The sequence below is a fragment of the Periplaneta americana genome, chromosome 8, assembly GCF_040183065.1.
Source record: "Periplaneta americana isolate PAMFEO1 chromosome 8, P.americana_PAMFEO1_priV1, whole genome shotgun sequence".
NCBI classification, from domain to species: Eukaryota; Metazoa; Arthropoda; class Insecta; order Blattodea; family Blattidae; genus Periplaneta; species Periplaneta americana.
Window position 1 is genome coordinate 128566555 of NC_091124.1, and position 18330 is coordinate 128584884.

Genomic DNA, 18330 nt, shown 5'->3' on the forward strand with positions numbered 1-18330 from the left:
GAAACGTCTCGTGTTCGATCCCGGGTAAAACTTTTTTTTTTATTGAGGTGTATTTAATTTGTTCAGAGTTCCTCGACTGTCTAATTTGTCCAAAAATATGGAATAATTTATGCCCAATTTCTGGGTTTTACAAGTTGGCTGAACCTCGTCAAAAAAAATAAATAAAACTTACTTGGAAGTTAAAAGTATTCTTCCTCAAACAAAAATCATAAGAAACAAAAAGAGACCTGTTAACTTAAAATCTTGTCCACATGCCATCAGCTTCTATTACAGATCTAAGTCGATCCGGCATGGATGTCACGAGATTGTGAAATAAGTTCTGATCCCCGGCGAGATCTTCCCAGGTGTCAACAACTTGATCCCACAATTCGTCTCGATTTCGAGGGCGTCGGTGGGCATAGGGACTATCCTTCTCTTTTTCAATTCCACCCATAAATTTTCGATGACATTCAAATCAGGTGACTTCGGAGGCCAATTAATGATTTCGATCTCGGGTCTCCTTTGAAACCATCTTTGAATGCTTGCAGCATAGTGCACGGGATGGCTATCCTGCTGGAAGAGCAATGTTCCTTCGGGAAAACGTTCTCGGGCGGAGGGAAGGAATATATTTTCCACAATATTCTCGTAAGTTCCCGCATTAAACCGGCCATAGATGCTTCTATAACGCCAGGTCCATCGTAAGACATCCACCCCCAACACGATATGCTAAAGCGCCCCGATTTTTCACGTCGGTGCACATAGCGCTGGTCATGTCGGAGACCATCCTCACGATAGACACGGACAGGACCTTCGTAATCACTCGAGATGGTTGTTTCGTCGGAGAAAATTACATTTCTCCAATCCAAATCCACTCGATTGGTAGCGAAGGCTAGACGGTCGACAGCTTGTGCTTCCCCCAATATTTCCATTTGCGCAGCCCTCCGGCTCCTAATACCGCGGTTCCTCAACCTGCTGATCACAGTCTGTAAAGAGCCGGGAAAGTTAGATACTGCTCTTATTTCGTTAGCAGTCAGAAAGGGGTCCTGTCGAACTGTCTTGAATAAGAGAGCATCCTCTTCCAATGAAGAAATCCGCGGACGCCCAGGAATAGGGCGATTTTCGACCTCCCCTAAATTTTGGTAACGATAACCCACCTCGCGGCTGTACTTCCAGGAACACCGACCAAACGGCCAGCAGATCTAGCCCCATATCCAGCCTCAATTAGAGCTATAACTCGCTGTCTCATGTCACGTCGGTTCGCCATTACGATGAGAAATGAGGGATGACGATAATACTTTAGTGTAGACAATGACTATTTAACGTGATATAGAATTATTGAAATAAGAGGCATCTTGCATAGTAAGAGTTAATAAATCAACCCTAAATTAAATATCTAAATAACAGGATATAACAGGAAGTCCGACTGTTGCGAAACTAATCAAATTAAATCTAAGCTGAAGTAGCACAGCCATTGATAAAAGTTTTGTACACTGAATTACACTGAATTCCTATTCTACAGAACCTATAATCAATGGCTTGTCTGAACATGATAAACAAATCCTAAGTGTTTCCAATGTCACTGAACAATTTCAAAATATTAATTTAAAAACTAAGAATGGATCGTAAATGTTGTATCTAATGATTATTTACATTTATGTATACAAAATGAATCTTGGAAAAACGTATATGATACTGGTACTACTGATATTAAGAGTAAATGTATTGCATTTTTAACTTAATTTCATAATCACTTCAGTGGATTTTCTCCACTCAATGTTGTGAAAAAATTCAAAAGTAAAAACATGTAGATAACGCAGGGACTTCAAAATCTCATGTATTAAAAATAAGAATCTATATGTAATGAGTTGCAATGTAATGATCCTCATGTTCTTAAATACTGCAAGGAGTACAGTGTATTTTATCAAAAATTATGAAAGAGGGAAATAGAAAATATTTGAATAGAAAAGTACAAAATTCAGATAATGCAATTAAACCCATTCGGAATATTATTAAATTTAAACTTGTAGATATCCTAAGAAAGAAAATATTTTTTCATTAAAACCAATGATTATAAAGTAGACGATCCCAAATCTATTGCAAATTCTTTTAACGTATTATAGTATATAGTACAGAAATATTATTGACAACTTAAACATTCAAGATTTTGCAAAAGATACTGCAATTGGTTACTTAACAGATGCATTTAATAATTAGTATTAATATATGTAATTAGTCAATAACTGCAACAGTGCTTTTACATTCAATCATAACATGAATAAAATTGAATGCATACTAAATTAAACACTATTGCAAACACGTAGATAAAATAGTTAAAATTAACTGAAGGTGTGAGAATGAAATAATCTAAAGCCAAACTTTTAACAAAAATTGTTTTGTGCGATTGCATTTCTTACACATATGGGAAAGCTATTAATAAAATATTGTAATAATTACTCAACAAATTACATAGCCTAAGGACTCTAAACCTTTGTAAAAGTTTGTCTATTATTATATATATTTTTATAATTTCATTTTAACTGTTAGTTTTTAATATATATGCATTTACATTGTATATGTGTGTGTATAAATGCATTTATTAGATTAACGTTTATAATATTATAACTTGTAATTTTGTATTGTTTGCGATCATTAACACTTAATCTCAGGACTTTGTAAAATTCTATTTCAACGTTACTTAGCTATTTCAACGTTATTTAGACAAAAAAAAATCGTTGTATAGACTAAGAATCGAACTCGCTCTCTTCTACACAACACGCAGAAGTCTTACCGTCTGAGCTATTGAAACGACATGAAAGCTTTGCTTTCTGTGTGGAGTGTCGATCTAGTCATGAAGGTCCATTGTCATTCATTCATTCATTCATTTATTTATTTTATTCCATAGATCTTACATGAGCAATGAAGCTTTAAGATGTGGAACATGTCAACATTTTACAATATTACAATTACAATTTTTACAAATTTTTATAGTTTTACAATTTAGTAATTTTCTACAATTTTTACAATTTTGTACAATTTTTTTACATTTTTTTTTACATTTTGGCGAGATGTAGTGAGATGAGATGAGGTCCGAGGATTCGCCAAAATATTACCCGGCATTTGCCTTTTCGGTGGGGGAAACCTCGGAAAAACCCAACCAGGTAATCAAATCAAAGGGGTTGATGCCAAGGACTCGCCATAGACCATCCGGCTTCAGTCCCACGGCTGGGGAAAACCTCCGAAGAAACCAAAGTCCAAAGGGGGATCCAACCCAAGCCCGAACGCAGCTCCGGATCAGCAGCCCAGCGAGTCTGTCGACTGAGCAACATCGATGGCTCTACTAAAAGTATACAATACATAGCCAATCAGATTATTAAATTTACAAACGCAAACGATCATTCATAAGTTGAGCTATATTATAATACAAAACAATTTAATTAAATTTAAGGCATAAACAATTCAACCAGTTGTGATATACAGAAATTGATAATACATATCATGCAAACTACTTCAAATTACAAACACAAACAATTTATCAGTAGAGCTATATAGATTACTATTCAATTTAAAGCATATACAATTCATCGGCCAAATCTATACAAATATATACAATACAAAGTAGCATACTTTCATTAAGCTATACAAATTTGTGCAATTAATATCAAGTAGATTAATTCAATGTATAATCATAAACAATTCATCAGTTGAGTTATACATATTACCATTCAATTTACAGTAGGTCTATATACAATTCATCAGTAGAGCTACACAGACTAGTAATCATTTTAAGAACATATACAATTCATCAGCCAAACTATACAAACATATACAATCAAATTAGTATTTTCGTTAAGCTATACAATTCATATGAAGTAGATTATTTCAATTTATAAGCTTAAACAATTCATCAGTAGACCTATACAGTATACTATTCAATTTACAGTACATACAATTCATCAGTTATGCTAAACAAAAAATACAATACATAGTAAACAGATTAAGTCACTATAAAAACATATTTTAGTTGAGCTATATAAAATTGTACATGTCATTTAAGTAGAATAATTCAATTCACAAGCATAAACAATTCATCAATTGTGTAGAAGGTATGAGTATGTAGAAATTTGGTTAATTCTTTTCTGAACCTTTTCTCGTTGTTCTTCAAATCTTTAAGATAATTAGGCAGTGCATTGAAGACTGTTATACATGAATAGCGAACTCCTTTTTTAAAACAGCTTAGACTAACAGAGGGTAGATAAAGATCTGATTTATGTCTTGTATTAAAATGATGAATGTCTTGATTAGTACTGAATTTATCTTGGTTCTTAATATACAGCATCATTAGGGAAAGAATGTATTCACAAGGTAAAGTCAAGATTTCTAAGTTTCGGAAAATATTTTTACATGAGGTCCTTTTATGCACACCGGCCATTATTCTTATAGCTTTCTTTTGTAAAACAAAAAAGTGTTTAGCTTCAGACAAGTTACCCCAGAATATTAATCCATATTTCATTACAGAGTGAAAATATGCAAAGTATGACATTTTAAGTAAGTTTATATCACCAATAGTAGATAAGGATCTTAATGCATAACAGGCAGAGCTCAATTTACGAGTAATACATTCTATATGCGTTTTCCAGTTCAAGTGATTATCCAATTCTAATCCAAGAAACTTTGTGCTTATAGATTCTTTGAGATGAGTTCCATTTAATCGAATACTGTAGGAAACCTGAGCACTATTGTGTGTACTAAATTTGACTGCACTAGTTTTATCAACATTAAGTGCTAGTTTATTTGCATGGAACCATTCATTCATTAGATTCAGCACTGTATTAGAAGTGTTTATAAAATGATCGTATTGTTTGCTTGAAATAATTACACTTGTATCATCTGCAAATAAAATTACATGGGATGAATTGTTTATGGTCAAGGCTAAATCATTAATATAAACTAGAAACAACAATGGACCTAAAATTGACCCCTGCGGAACACCATGTTTAATATTTCTAAATTCTGAATAAGTAACTTTATGACTATTTGGTACATTTATTTCTACTTTTTGTTTTCTATTTGATAAGTACGATGTAAACCAACCCAACATCTCATCTTTAATACCATAAAACTTCAATTTTTTTACTAATATACTATGGTCTACACAATCAAATGCTTTAGCCAAGTCACAAAAAATCCCACCTACATGTAGTTTCGAATTTAATGAATTTAGTATTTTATCCACCAAACTAAAAGCAGCATTCTCTGTCGATTTTTGTTTTCTAAATCCAAACTGTTCTAAAACTAATATATTGTTGGACTCCAGGTAATGATATAATCTATTATACATAACTTTCTCAAACACTTTTGAGAATGTTGTTAATAATGATATGGGTCTGTAATTAGCAATAGTACATTTATCTCCCTTTTTGTATATTGGTTTTACTATTGAATATTTGAGTCTTTCTGGAAAAATACCACATTGCATTGACAAATTGCATAGATAGCTTAACGGAGGGGATAATATTTCAGAACAAGCTTTCAGAACTTTACTTGGAATTTCATCATATCCAGAGGAATATTTTGTTTTTAGTTGTTTTAACACATGCATGATTTCTGCTGCGGTAGTGGGAATAAATTTGAGACCTAAAAACTCAGTGTTAAATGCATCAGTTAGGTAACCAAGTGCAGCATCTTCTGCACAATCTTGAATGTTTAAGTTCTGAATAATATTTATATAGAAGTCGTTAAAATGATTTGCAATTGATTTTGGGTTATCTATTTTACTATCATTGATTTTAATGCAAGTAATATTTTCACTCTTTGAATATCGATTAGTTTCATTTTTAATAATATCCCAAATAGTTTTAATCTTATTATCTGAATTTTGTATTTTTTCATTCAGATACATTTTCTTTGCATCTTTTATAACTTTTGTCAAAGTTTTACAGTAATTCTTGTAGTAATTAAGAACATGAGGATCATCACTATTCCTACTCATTAAATATAGATTCCTTTTTCTAGCACATGATATTTTAATTCCCTGAGTTATCCACGTGTTTTTACTTTTACATTTTTTCACCACCTTGACTGGAAAACATTCATTGAAATAATTCGTAAATGTAGTGAAAAATGCATTAAATTTAGTATTAATATCAATGGTATCGGTACTATATACATTTTCCCAAGATTCATTTTGTAGACATGTATTTAAATGATGAAGAGATTCAGCATTTATAATCCTTCTTTTTATTTTTAGATTAACACTTTGGAATTTTTCACTCATATTGAAAACACTTAGAATTTGTGCATCGTGATCAGACAGGCCATTGACTAATGGTACTGTTGAATAGGAATTCAATCTACTTTTATCTATAAATATATTATCAATGGCAGTACTACTTCCAGCTTGAGTTCTGGTTGGAAAACTTACTGTGTGACTAAGATTATAAGTTTCAAGAAGTGAGTTTAATTTTCTTTTACGTGAGCTTTCTGATAGATAATCTATGTTTATGTCACCACAGATTACAAATTCGGTATGTGGTTTGTAAAGTCTTTTCAATAATGAATCTAAGTTAGTTGTAAATTTCTTATAATCTCCCATTGGCGCCCTATAAACACATAAGATAATTAAATTGGATATCTCATAACCAATTTGTATTCCACAGATTTCAATATCTTGTTCAAGGCAAAAATCAGATATATCAATTTTACTAAATAATAGATCCTCTCTGATAAAAATACAGGCACCCCCTTTTTGGAAGACATGTCTACAGAAAAGAGAACCTAATACATATCCATGTAAAGACAGTTGTAGTATTTCCTGTTGCTTCATATGATGTTCAGTTATACATAATATCTGAGGTTTATGCTTTTGAGTTGCTAAAGAAGTGATCAATTCATCAGTTTTTTGTTTTGATCCCCTAATATTTTGATGAAAAATAGTGAAGTTACTGTGTTCATTACTAGAAACATCAGAGCATTTACAATTTAGTTGAACTTGTTTCAAACACCTTACTGGTGGGAGGTTTAACCTAAAAAAGGAGAAGCCCTAGCATTAACTAACACAGGAATATTACAATTCTGCTTTTTAACATGGCTGCCTCTGATGCTATTAGCAATAAGAACCGAAAGGTGCTCCTTGCCTCTACCATTCAGATGCAGGCCATGTGACGTATATTCATACCTTCTTATAGGGCTTACATCTATCAAACCAATGTGTGATGCCCCAGGTCTCATCAGAGCCCGCTCAAGCCGCATATTCACGCTCCGCACCCTCCTGTGAAGATACGGCTTGTCGTACCTGCTGAAAAGACTGAGAAATCCCACATTGGTATGGCTGCTCATCTCAATTATGTTGTTAACATCTTTCTCAATAGAATAGTTACAATCGTTATCAATACTATTACCTGGCCCACCCACTATAACTACATGATCCCTCTTAGAAAATTCTGAACTCAATTTCATCATATCCTCAACAACATTCTTGAGAGGAGCATTAGGCTTACATACACTAGATACTTCAAACTCATCGCCCAGTTTCGACTTCAAAAGTGAGGAAATACCTCTTGCATGGCTGCTTCCTAAAATCAATACTTTACTCCTACAATCATTAACCTTGTCTGTTTTCTGACTTACCTTTACTAGTGTCGATACTGGGTCTGAGTTCTCCTGATCAACATTCATTGCTTGAAGAGCACTGAATTTGTTGGTCAGTTTGATTGATGCAGCATCATCCGCAGAGAAACGTCTACTCCTAGATTTGGAATTCTTCGGTTTCATCCAAGTGTGAGATCTCTCTTTATTCGAAACACTAATGCTATCCTTCAAAGCTCTCAATTTATTAATTTCACACTTTGCCTCATCTGATTCCAATTCTAGGGCTCTGATTCTCTCCAGTTGATCGCGCATCTTTCTATCATACATACAATCACTACATTCCCAACTACCTTTGTCAACAAAATTATCAGGATCTATATCTATACATTTCCAATGAAAACAGAAATTACAATTATTACATACCAATCCTTTCACTACAATCCTTCTACAACTACGACAGTTTCCAGACAGAGCAGCCATAGCACACATTATGTATATACTGTACCTTATTTACAAATTCAATTTCACTCACTTTTCAATTTAATGTACTTACGTATATTAGTTTTAGGTTATTTCTACCCTTTAGTATCACCACACTATAATATTTCAATAGGCCAACACTACACTTTATCACTTCACTATACCACACTTTTCGACGTTGAAACTACACGACACGTCACTGCACTTATATTTCGGTCTAGATGAAACTTCACTATTTATGTTTTAAATTATTTCTACTTTGAAGTATCACCACACTACAATATTTCAATGGACCGACACTACACTTTATCACTTCACTATCCGGTACAACACTTGTCGACGTTAATCTACACGATACGTCACTTCACTGCACTTATATTTCAGTCTTGATGCAACTTCACTATTTATGTTATTTAACACACGCAATTTCTTAACCAACAATAGTATTTATATTGAAATGTGCTATTAATAATTTAGCCTAGTCCTTGTTAAAATATGTAAACATGTTCTATATTAGGTGTTACAATTAAGCCTACTTATGTATCAATTAAATATTTCAACTTTACAAATAACAAAGAGCCTTAAAATTAGTCAACTTATGAGTTAAGAATTACTCAAGTTAAAAGAAGAAAAGGTCGGGAATAGTGACCAAAGTGTTGATTTGAGGTTAACTGTTTACAATATGGCGATTTTTGTTGTGTATGAAATGCGAAGTATATTATTACAAAATTACGTAGAAAATGGATGTTATGAATTTATGATTAAATATCAAATGATTAGTGAGTATTTTAAGTATCTTTAAATATGATGCTATGAATATATATATATATATATATATATATATATATATATGAGAATTGTGTTAAATATGAGTATGAAAACACAGAGCTGCTTTATGGCAATCTTATCTCCTCAGTCGATTTAACTACACGATTTATATATATATATATATATATATATATATATATATATATATATATATATATATATATATATCTTTCATTTACGTAATATTATCATATTTTTTGCAGTTTTTGAAGTGAATTTCGGAACGATGCTAGTAACAAACCAAATAGTCTGAATTTAAGTAACTCAATATTCGTTATCTTGTGTATCAGTGCTCTGGTCTCCGATCATGCGCAGTGTCTCACATCTGAGACTTAGGAATATTCAATCGTCTCATCCTTTTTCAGGGAAACTGTACATCCCTGATGTCTACGTTACGACGCTATGTAGTGGATGCGCTATGCGCTCGTAATCAAGGTCGAGCTCTTCTATCATGATTGGGAGCTAATACAGTCTCATCCCTGCTCTACAAAAATGTACAACACATAATATGTAGCTGAACTTTACATAAGAATATACAATACAGTGGAGCAAGCAGTGGAAATATACCAAAACATATACACAGCAGATTAATTCAAGTCTGAACAGTGAACAATTCATCAGCAGACCCATACAAAATTATGCATTATATAGCATGCAGATTAATTCAATTTACAAGCATATACTACAATCCAATCAATTTAGTTACACAAAAATTTACAATTCATATCAAGCAGATTAATTCAATTTATAAGCATAAACAATAAGTTATATCAGTTGAGCTAATTCAATTTAAAAACATATACAGGGTGATTCAGACCACCCGTAACAGTCATTTATTTCGGAAACTAGTGCATTAAAATTTTCGAGAAAAAAAATTATTACTAACCCACATATGAACTTTCACTTGAGCTTAATTTCATCAATCAGCTCTAACAGGAAGTAGGGTCAGTGGCGTATCACTTTAAAATTTCAAATGGGAGTATGGGTCAAATAGGGTACCATTTGATAGAGCTCTTCAAACCAAACAACTTTCATAGGAAACGTTTTTATTAATTCATATTCTTTCAATGAGAAAACGTACTAAAAGGGAATGGGTGAATCGGACCACACGTAAGTCATTTATTTCGGAATCTAGTGCATTAAAATTTTCGAGACAAAAATATTTATACTAAACCACATGTGAACTTTCACTTGAGCTTAATTTCATCAATCAGCTGTAACAAGAAGTAGGGTCAGTGGTGTAACACTTTAAAATTTCAAATGGGAATCCGGGTCAAATAAGGTACCATTTGATAGAGCTCTTCAAAACACACAACTTCCATAGGAAACATTTCTACCAATTCCTACTCTTTCAATGAGAAAACGTACAAAAAAGTAATGCCATCAATATTGAGAAATGTTAAAAGACGAAAATGTAAAGAAGACAATTAATGTTGTCATTTTACTGAAAGACTGGACAATTCCATTAATTTTTATAGGGTAGACCAGGTAACTTGATACCCTAAGGGTGAAACCTAACCATTTTTCCCCCATTACTACAAATGCTAGTGGATTATGGTGATTTTCTAGTTTGAAGGTTGAATTTTCTTTTGCCAACTTCGTTTCGAATTTCGATACTGACAAATACTATAAATGGTAGTGATTTTGTAACTGGTATGTTGGCAGCTGAGGCAAATATCGACAATATTTGCCGGTACTGGAGTTCCATGAAATTAAAATTGTACTAGATTTCTCAGCCGGTTACTGGAAGATAGTGAAATTCGAACTTATTAATAATTAATTAATATTAATACATAATAGTTATTTTATGTGTTGCGTTGTGGTTATAATTCAAGAATAGTCAGATAAGTACGAATAAATATAATATACTTGGGCGTGATAATGCACGTGGGTAATGAATAGAAATATTATTTCAAATTTTAATGAATTTCTTTCGTGTTTAGATTTTTATTACTATGTCAAAAAAATGAAATAGTGTTGCAGTGACTTCTCCAAGGAAGAAAATGTGTGGCATTCAGAGTACGCTTCAGAAATCTGTAGTTCACGTGTATAATGAGTTGAAGAAAGAAGATAATGAAGAAGGAATTATGCTAACGGAGACAGCAATTACAACCAGAATAGGAAAATTATTAGGAGTAAGTATTCTTAAGCATACATTTCAAAGTGATATTCAGTTTTAGGAGTTTGCACTAATAATTTCATGATTGTGGTCAAACAAAACAAATTTTTAGGTTAGGCCTAGATGTTTAATCAAGTCAGTGATTTTCATATTGCCAAACTAAATACATTTAAGATACTGTAATACTGCAGTAGGTGATAGCTTAAATACATTTACAAATTAGACGAACAAATAATCAAACAGCACGAAAGTAAATTTCCAGTTTTCTCTTTTGGTATTAAATTAACCGTTCAGATCACAATTTACATGCCACATCGGCCGAAGAAAATACAAGTCATATTGTAATTATTAACTTGATATTGCAGCAAATATTACATGAATGTTGGCCTGTTATGGTGCTTAAAAATAATTCAGTTTTATATAATAACTGTATAACATACTCTATAAAGCATAGGAACGTTGACTCTGGCTGAATAATTTATTCATGACTAGTCTAAGTAATATTAAATATGGTGTTTCTTCAGAAAAGCTACCCCACCCAAAGTACTTGTTAAGATATAACACTCGAGAGGACGAGGACGCACTACTGGGAAACTAACCATTTCTCTTCGTCCTGGACCTCTCGCATGTTATATTGGTAATTAGTAACAAGTTTGAGGGAGGGACTACAACAATGCATTAGAATATACAGGTAAGTGTCAAAGGATTTTTGTGCTGAAAGTATTTGTGGCTGTGCACTAAAACCACGTGTTCATCACTATGTAAATATCACAGAAATCAATTAAACAAAATAAAATTATGCCTTCTTTGATGTAGCTTTTCTGGAGAATTACCTAAATATTAGCCTACTTAAACCTATCGTAGACCCAACCTAACATGTTGATCATTTTCTATTCATATAGCTGTAAACGTTGGTATCATGCATGAATTTTATGATATAACAATTTTTAGAAGTGTTATGTTATTGTTTGTTATTACAGCTTGGCTTTACTACAGCCACGAAAGTGATAAATTCACAGAAGGGGACCCCACTTGTGACACCAGGAAAACATAGACTACGTAAACATCCAGTGACTGATGCTGATGATTTTACGAAAGATGCAATTGCGAGATTTATTTATGACAAGTTACATAAAGGTAGGGAAGTTACAGGAATTATTGTGTTGATTTATGCAATGTAATTCTGATATTAGTCATATGTATAAAAATATGGCATAATTTTCATTTACTGTTACAGGGGAAGTACTAACAGCAGCAAAAGGTCTGGAACATATGAATGATGATTATGAAACATATTTATTTAGAGTATCCTTATCATCGGTGAAAAAAATTTTGAAAGAGATGAAATTTCTATGGAGCAAAGGAGATCCTTATACACATGTACGAGAAAGTGATGTAATTCGTTTTTAAGAGAATATATAAGAAATGTGGAGCGTGACAACCCTAAACCCGTAGTATTCTTGGATGAGACTTGGATTTTTATGAATGGTAAATTTCAATGTATTGTGAGACATTGAATGATTGAATTTTTTACTAACAAATAGGTTAACACTTATGTGGAATATGAAATTGCAATTAATATAGGCTACTAGTAATGAATTCAGGTGGGAACAACATGTTTTGCAATTAATAGTTTCATATTATAACTAGAGGTTAGTTATAAACTTCTTGAACGGTTTTCCTGTCTTTAAAATTTTTGTGTCTCTTAGAGTGTCAATGTGAATTGCTTTTCTCTCTCTGTTTTTTTAAGTAGGATCACCCACTTATTCATGAAATAAATCAGGTGAAGTTTCCAGTGACATGAATGGTGTTATTCGTAGACCAACAAATGAAGGTGGAAGATTAGATGCCGGAACGAAAGGTGGATTTATACTCGGTAAGTTATATTGATTTATATTTTACATAAATTTGGCAAGAGTAATTTTTTTTAAATCAGGGTACAAAAATATAAAAATTGGTGACTAAATAAAAACGTGGGAAAGCCTTTCACCAAAGAGGAACTCATGTCATGTTATGTTATGTTATGTTTTATTTTCTTTATTTAAATGCTGTGAATTCATATGACGTAATTATATGCCCAGGTATAATTTTTATTGCAGGTGCTGATTTAATTTTTTCATGCAATTGAAAGAAAAGTCAGGACTACCATAGTGCTATGAATAGCCCTGTAGTTGAGACGTGAGTGCAAACACAGTTGTTGACCTGATAATATTAGGACAATGCGTTATTGTCATGGATAGTGCTGCATATCATAGCAGACTTGTGAAAAATCAGCCAACAACAAAATGGAGGAAAGAACAGCTACTGGTGATTGCAACTGAATATAATAGATTTGTTGTACTAAATGATAAGAGTTGATGGTGTGAAATCACCTTTTGATATTACATTGCAATATTAATTTCCATACTTTACCATCACTACCACTACCACTACCACTACCACTACCACTACCACTACCATATACAATTAATTCTTTCAGTTTTTTTTCCCCTTTAATGTAATGAAGTTGTTGGTTGATTGATACCAAGTGTTCAGCAGTTGATGTCATTTGTTATCTTGCACTCCAATATTTAACCAGATGATTGAAAGCTGTGTAAAGTTAAACAGTCAAGACAATGATCCATATCTTCATTGAGATTTCAGAAATGGCATGGGGAGATTCTGAAATATCAGTTCTTTGTAAATATTTGAGACAGTCATGGCCTGTGATAATATGAGTACTGTCACTGTAGATTTTCATAGAAGTTCAGTTATTAAATTAGGTGTATTATTTTTACTATGTATTGTACTATATTTTTGTTTCGCTTAATTGATGAATTATATATGCTGTAAATTAAATAGTAGGCTGTATACCACAAGTGATGAATTGTTTATGCTTGTAATGTGAAGTAATTTGCATGATATTTATTATCAATTTCTGTATATTTCAACTGATTGAATTGTTTATACTTTTAAATTGAATTAACTTGCTTGCTATGTATTATATTTTATAGCTTAACTGATGAATAATTGTTTAGGTTTTTGTCAATTTAATAATCTGAGTGCCATGTACTTCATATTTTTAGTGGAGCCACCAATGTAGCTTAGTCGGTAGACTCGTTGGCCTGCAAATTCAGAGCTGCACTCGAGGGTAGTTTGGATCCTCCATTTGGTCTGATTAGTTTGTTTCTTCTGAGGATTTTCCTCCATCATGGAGCGGATGCCGGATGGCCTATTGCAATTTTTTCATTTGCTTTAGAATCATTCCGATTTTTGTTACCACATTGTCATGTTCTGATCTTGTTATTCTTTTAACAGTGTGGTAAGATGCAGGTATAGATAACCTTACAGTAATTTTGCTACCTTTCAGCTACCTCATTACCTCCCACTCCATAAAGTTCATGGATCCACGGAAGTACCAGTCGTCGATGTAATTCGACCATTTTGCTTAAAATATTAAAACACTGTAAAATATTGAGATTTCATGCTGTTACGTCCAATACTGCAGCAAGAATATCTGATTTTGAATCTGATAGTATGACAGCCTTCTCAGATTTATGAAGTTGATACTGGAGATTTTGTAAGCTTAAAAGTGTATCTAAATTTTCACTATCAAAATTAGTCAGTGTTTGAAGTTAGTTAGTTAGTTAGTTAGTTAGTTAGTTAGTTAGTTAGTTAGTTAGTTAGTTAGTTAGTTAGTTAGTTAGTTAGTTAGTGGCGTTTAAAAAGGGCGCGTCAGCTACTATGGCTATTTGCGCCCTTATCTAAAATCTTTCACTAGACACAAACACAATACAATAACCAGAATGTTTAAAAAACTAAAAAGCGTTGTCACGGTTAAAATGGGGCAAACAAGTGTTTGAATATAATTCCCTGTAAAAGGGAATATACTGGTATTGTACTACAACACTACTACATCTATGGCTTGGTAAACAGGATCCATCTATAAAAAATACTGTATGTAGTCACTCACTGACCAGATCATTTATCGTTTCTAATGATTTTTAAAATTTCTGTAGAAGTATCACATTTCTTAACATCATCTGTTAAAGTTAACTTATATACTATTCATTTTGAAATAACTTGGGATTGTGTTTTATTAGTAAAGTTTCCCTTAATTGAGCAAGTTTGAGTTCTCCAAGTAGAGTCAAAAAGTCTGTTGGGATTTTGGCTCAGTTTATTAATATTTGTGGACTGTGATTTTTTGTTCTAGACAACCATATTATCTGCAAATGATGAGATTATCATAAGATCTATTTCTTTAGTTAGACCATCGACATTAATATTGGAAAATGTATTCCTGAAAACAACAATGTGGGAAGCCCAGATGAATCTGTCTCTATTTACATATTTGTGACAATGAATCAAATAATCAAGTCACTGACCCAGTGTAACACTTTATCATGGACACCCTAAGTTTGCAATTTCTTAAGTGATTTATATCTACAGAGCCATATAATCCTTGAAAATTAATTAAAATTGTTAAGATGTTTTGTTTTCTGTTTAAAATATCTTTAATATCTTGACTAAAATTTAAAATCTGTCCATTTGTTGAATACAATTCTCTAAAGTCAACTCAATAAGATGAAAGTTAGTTACTAGATTCCAGGAACCAATTCAATCTATGAAATCATCTCTTCCATAATTTTGGCTATCATACTAGTAAGTGGTATCTGTCGATAACTCGAAAAGATATTAGTTGAATAATTGCTTTTCAAAATTGATGTTATGGTAGATTTTCTCCAGACAGATATTGTATTTTAGATGAGATTACAAGATAAAAGTAGTGAGTTTGCTTGTTTGCCAACATGTTTAAGAAAATCAGCATGTGTATTGTCTGGACTTGGAGATGTCTTGGGTCTTATGTTATTAAATTAATAGTAATATTCAGTTCTTGATTAAATATTGTTATATAAAGTAGATTGTAGATTTAATATTTCTTTCAGTTTTTCCTTAATAGTCTGACGTACACAGATAAAACTAACAACCACACCACCAACTAATCTAATAGAAATTAAAATATAATTAAATGTAGAAAAAGTAATTAAAATTATAAATACACGTAATAAACCATAACCCCCTAATTTCAACAATATACTATTTTATTCCCTTTTACAGCTTGTAGATAATTATTAATTATAGTTATTACTTATTAGCATAATATTTATTGAACTTATTGGCTATTTCACTTCGTTTGAAAGATGTTATTGTGTACAAAAAGCATTTTTTGATGATCGTTTCATGCTGTATGTTGTGTATAAATCTATGATTTCTGGCCATCTGTTCTGTGTAATCCATCTTTTGTATAGAATTAATAAAATACTCTTTTGGTAGTAATTATTTTATTAATTGAGTATTTCATTTTCACCAGCTCACATTTCTTGAATCATTTGTTTTTTCTTATTTAAATTTAGGACACAAGAGCCAAAAAGAGACTTCACAGTTATGTATCATACATTTTTTCAATGACAGACGTGGAGTTGCAGAAATAATAAGTGTAAGTGTAACATTATTAAGCAATTTACAAACAAATGAAGTCTTTAAAAAGGTATCTAGAAGTGAAATTACTTATGGCTTTTAAGGACCAAAATTATTTTTGTAAGTTGATTTATTATTATTTCAGTTTTAGCCTAGTTGTATTATCCATTTCCTTACTAATTTCAAAAGATAATCAGAAGTTCATTCGAATTCCAACCAAAAGTCAATTGGTTATTAATTTATCTACCTTTAGGAAGTACAGTATATGTACGCTGGAATCTTTGAAGTGAAGTGACAATAATTTAATTGGTCTTGGAACAGATTTGATTCTTGAATATTATATACTATACTTTGTTGTATATTTACGTCTAGTAACCTATTAATGCTAATACTAATAATAATGTAAAGGAATAAAAGAATAGAACATAGCAATACATTTCTCATTATTATTATTCTCATTATTATTGAAACTATTTAGAATAACTTTCCAACATTAAGGTAAAGTACTGTGAGTAAAGAAGTCATTCAGTACATAGGATCCTGATTTTACTAAATGTGGTGATATCTGGTAACAGTTGGTAACACTGACAAGACGGAAATATTTGCTGTTTGGGAACTGAACTTACGTGATCCTCACTTTATAAATGTTCAAACTGTCTGCCGTTCTGAGCAGCACACATCCGTACTCTTCTTCTAACACTGTCAGTGACTCGTAACATTTCGGCGTGGTCAAGTGACTGGCAGATCTCCCGGATTCGCTGTTTTATGTCATCTCTTATTGTGTGTTTTGAAGAGCTCTATCAAATGGTACCTTATTTGACCCGGATTCCCATTTGAAATTTTAAAGTGATACGCCACTGACCCTACTTCCTGTTAGAGCTGATTAATGAAATCAAGCTCAAGTGAAAATTCACGTGTGGTTTAGTAATAAATATTTTTGTCTCGAAAATTTTAATGCACTAGATTCCGAAATAAATGACTTACGTGTGGTCCGATTCACCCATTCCCTTTTCGTACGTTTTCTCATTGAAAGAATAGGAATTAATAAAAACGTTTCCTATGAAGGTTGTTTGGTTTGAAGAGCTCTATCAAATGGTACCTTATTTGACCCATACTCCCATTTGAAATTTTAAAGTGATACGCCACTGACCCTACTTCCTGTTAGAGCTGATTGATGAAATTAAGCTCAAGTGAAAGTTCACATGTGGTTTAGTAATAATTTTTTTTCTCGAAAATTTTAATGCACTAGCTTCCGAAATAAATGACTGTTACGGTTGGTCTGAATCACCCTGTATAATACATCAGTTGAGCTAGGCCTATACAAAAATATACAATACTCAGCAAGCAGATTAATTCTCAATTTGCAATTATAAACAATTTATCAGTTGAGCTGTACATAAAATATACAATAGCTATATAACGAGTAGATTAATTCAATTTACAACATACACAATTCATCAGTTGAATTATACGAAATTGTACAATAATTACACAGTAAGTAGATTAATTCAAGTTAAAAGCAAAACAATCAGTTGTGCATAAGGTATGAGTATGTAAAAATGTGTTTAATTCTGTTCTGAACCTCCTCTCATGGTCTTCAAATCTTTAAGATAATTAGGCAGTGCATTGAAGACCGTAATACATGAAGAGTGAACTTTTTATAACAGCTTAGATTAACAGAGTAGATGGAGGTCTGATTAGTGTATTGTATTAAAAGAACACAGGACAGGTCTTGCCTGCTCTACTGTACACAATAAACCAACTGAGGGCGTCAGCGCTTTTAAATCGTAGTTTCTGCAACAAGCAGGGTGCGAATTAAGGGACGGAAGGGGGGGAATTTCCCTGTTTGTAAAATTGTTTTTCTGGCTGATGAAAGCATA

At 32.2% G+C, this 18330-nt stretch overlaps 1 protein-coding gene and 1 long non-coding RNA gene across 3 annotated transcripts in view; one reads left to right on the forward strand and one right to left on the reverse strand.

Moving 5' to 3' along the window:
- Kul (Kuzbanian-like) overlaps positions 1-18330 on the reverse strand; it is a 690443-nt gene that overhangs the window by 561557 nt on the left and 110556 nt on the right. The gene's annotated exons all lie outside the window — the stretch shown is intronic.
- On the forward strand, positions 10448-12571 carry LOC138704334 (uncharacterized). Its single transcript, XR_011333322.1, has 3 exons — positions 10448-11009; positions 11974-12130; positions 12231-12571. It is a non-coding gene; the product is annotated as an uncharacterized lncRNA (long non-coding RNA).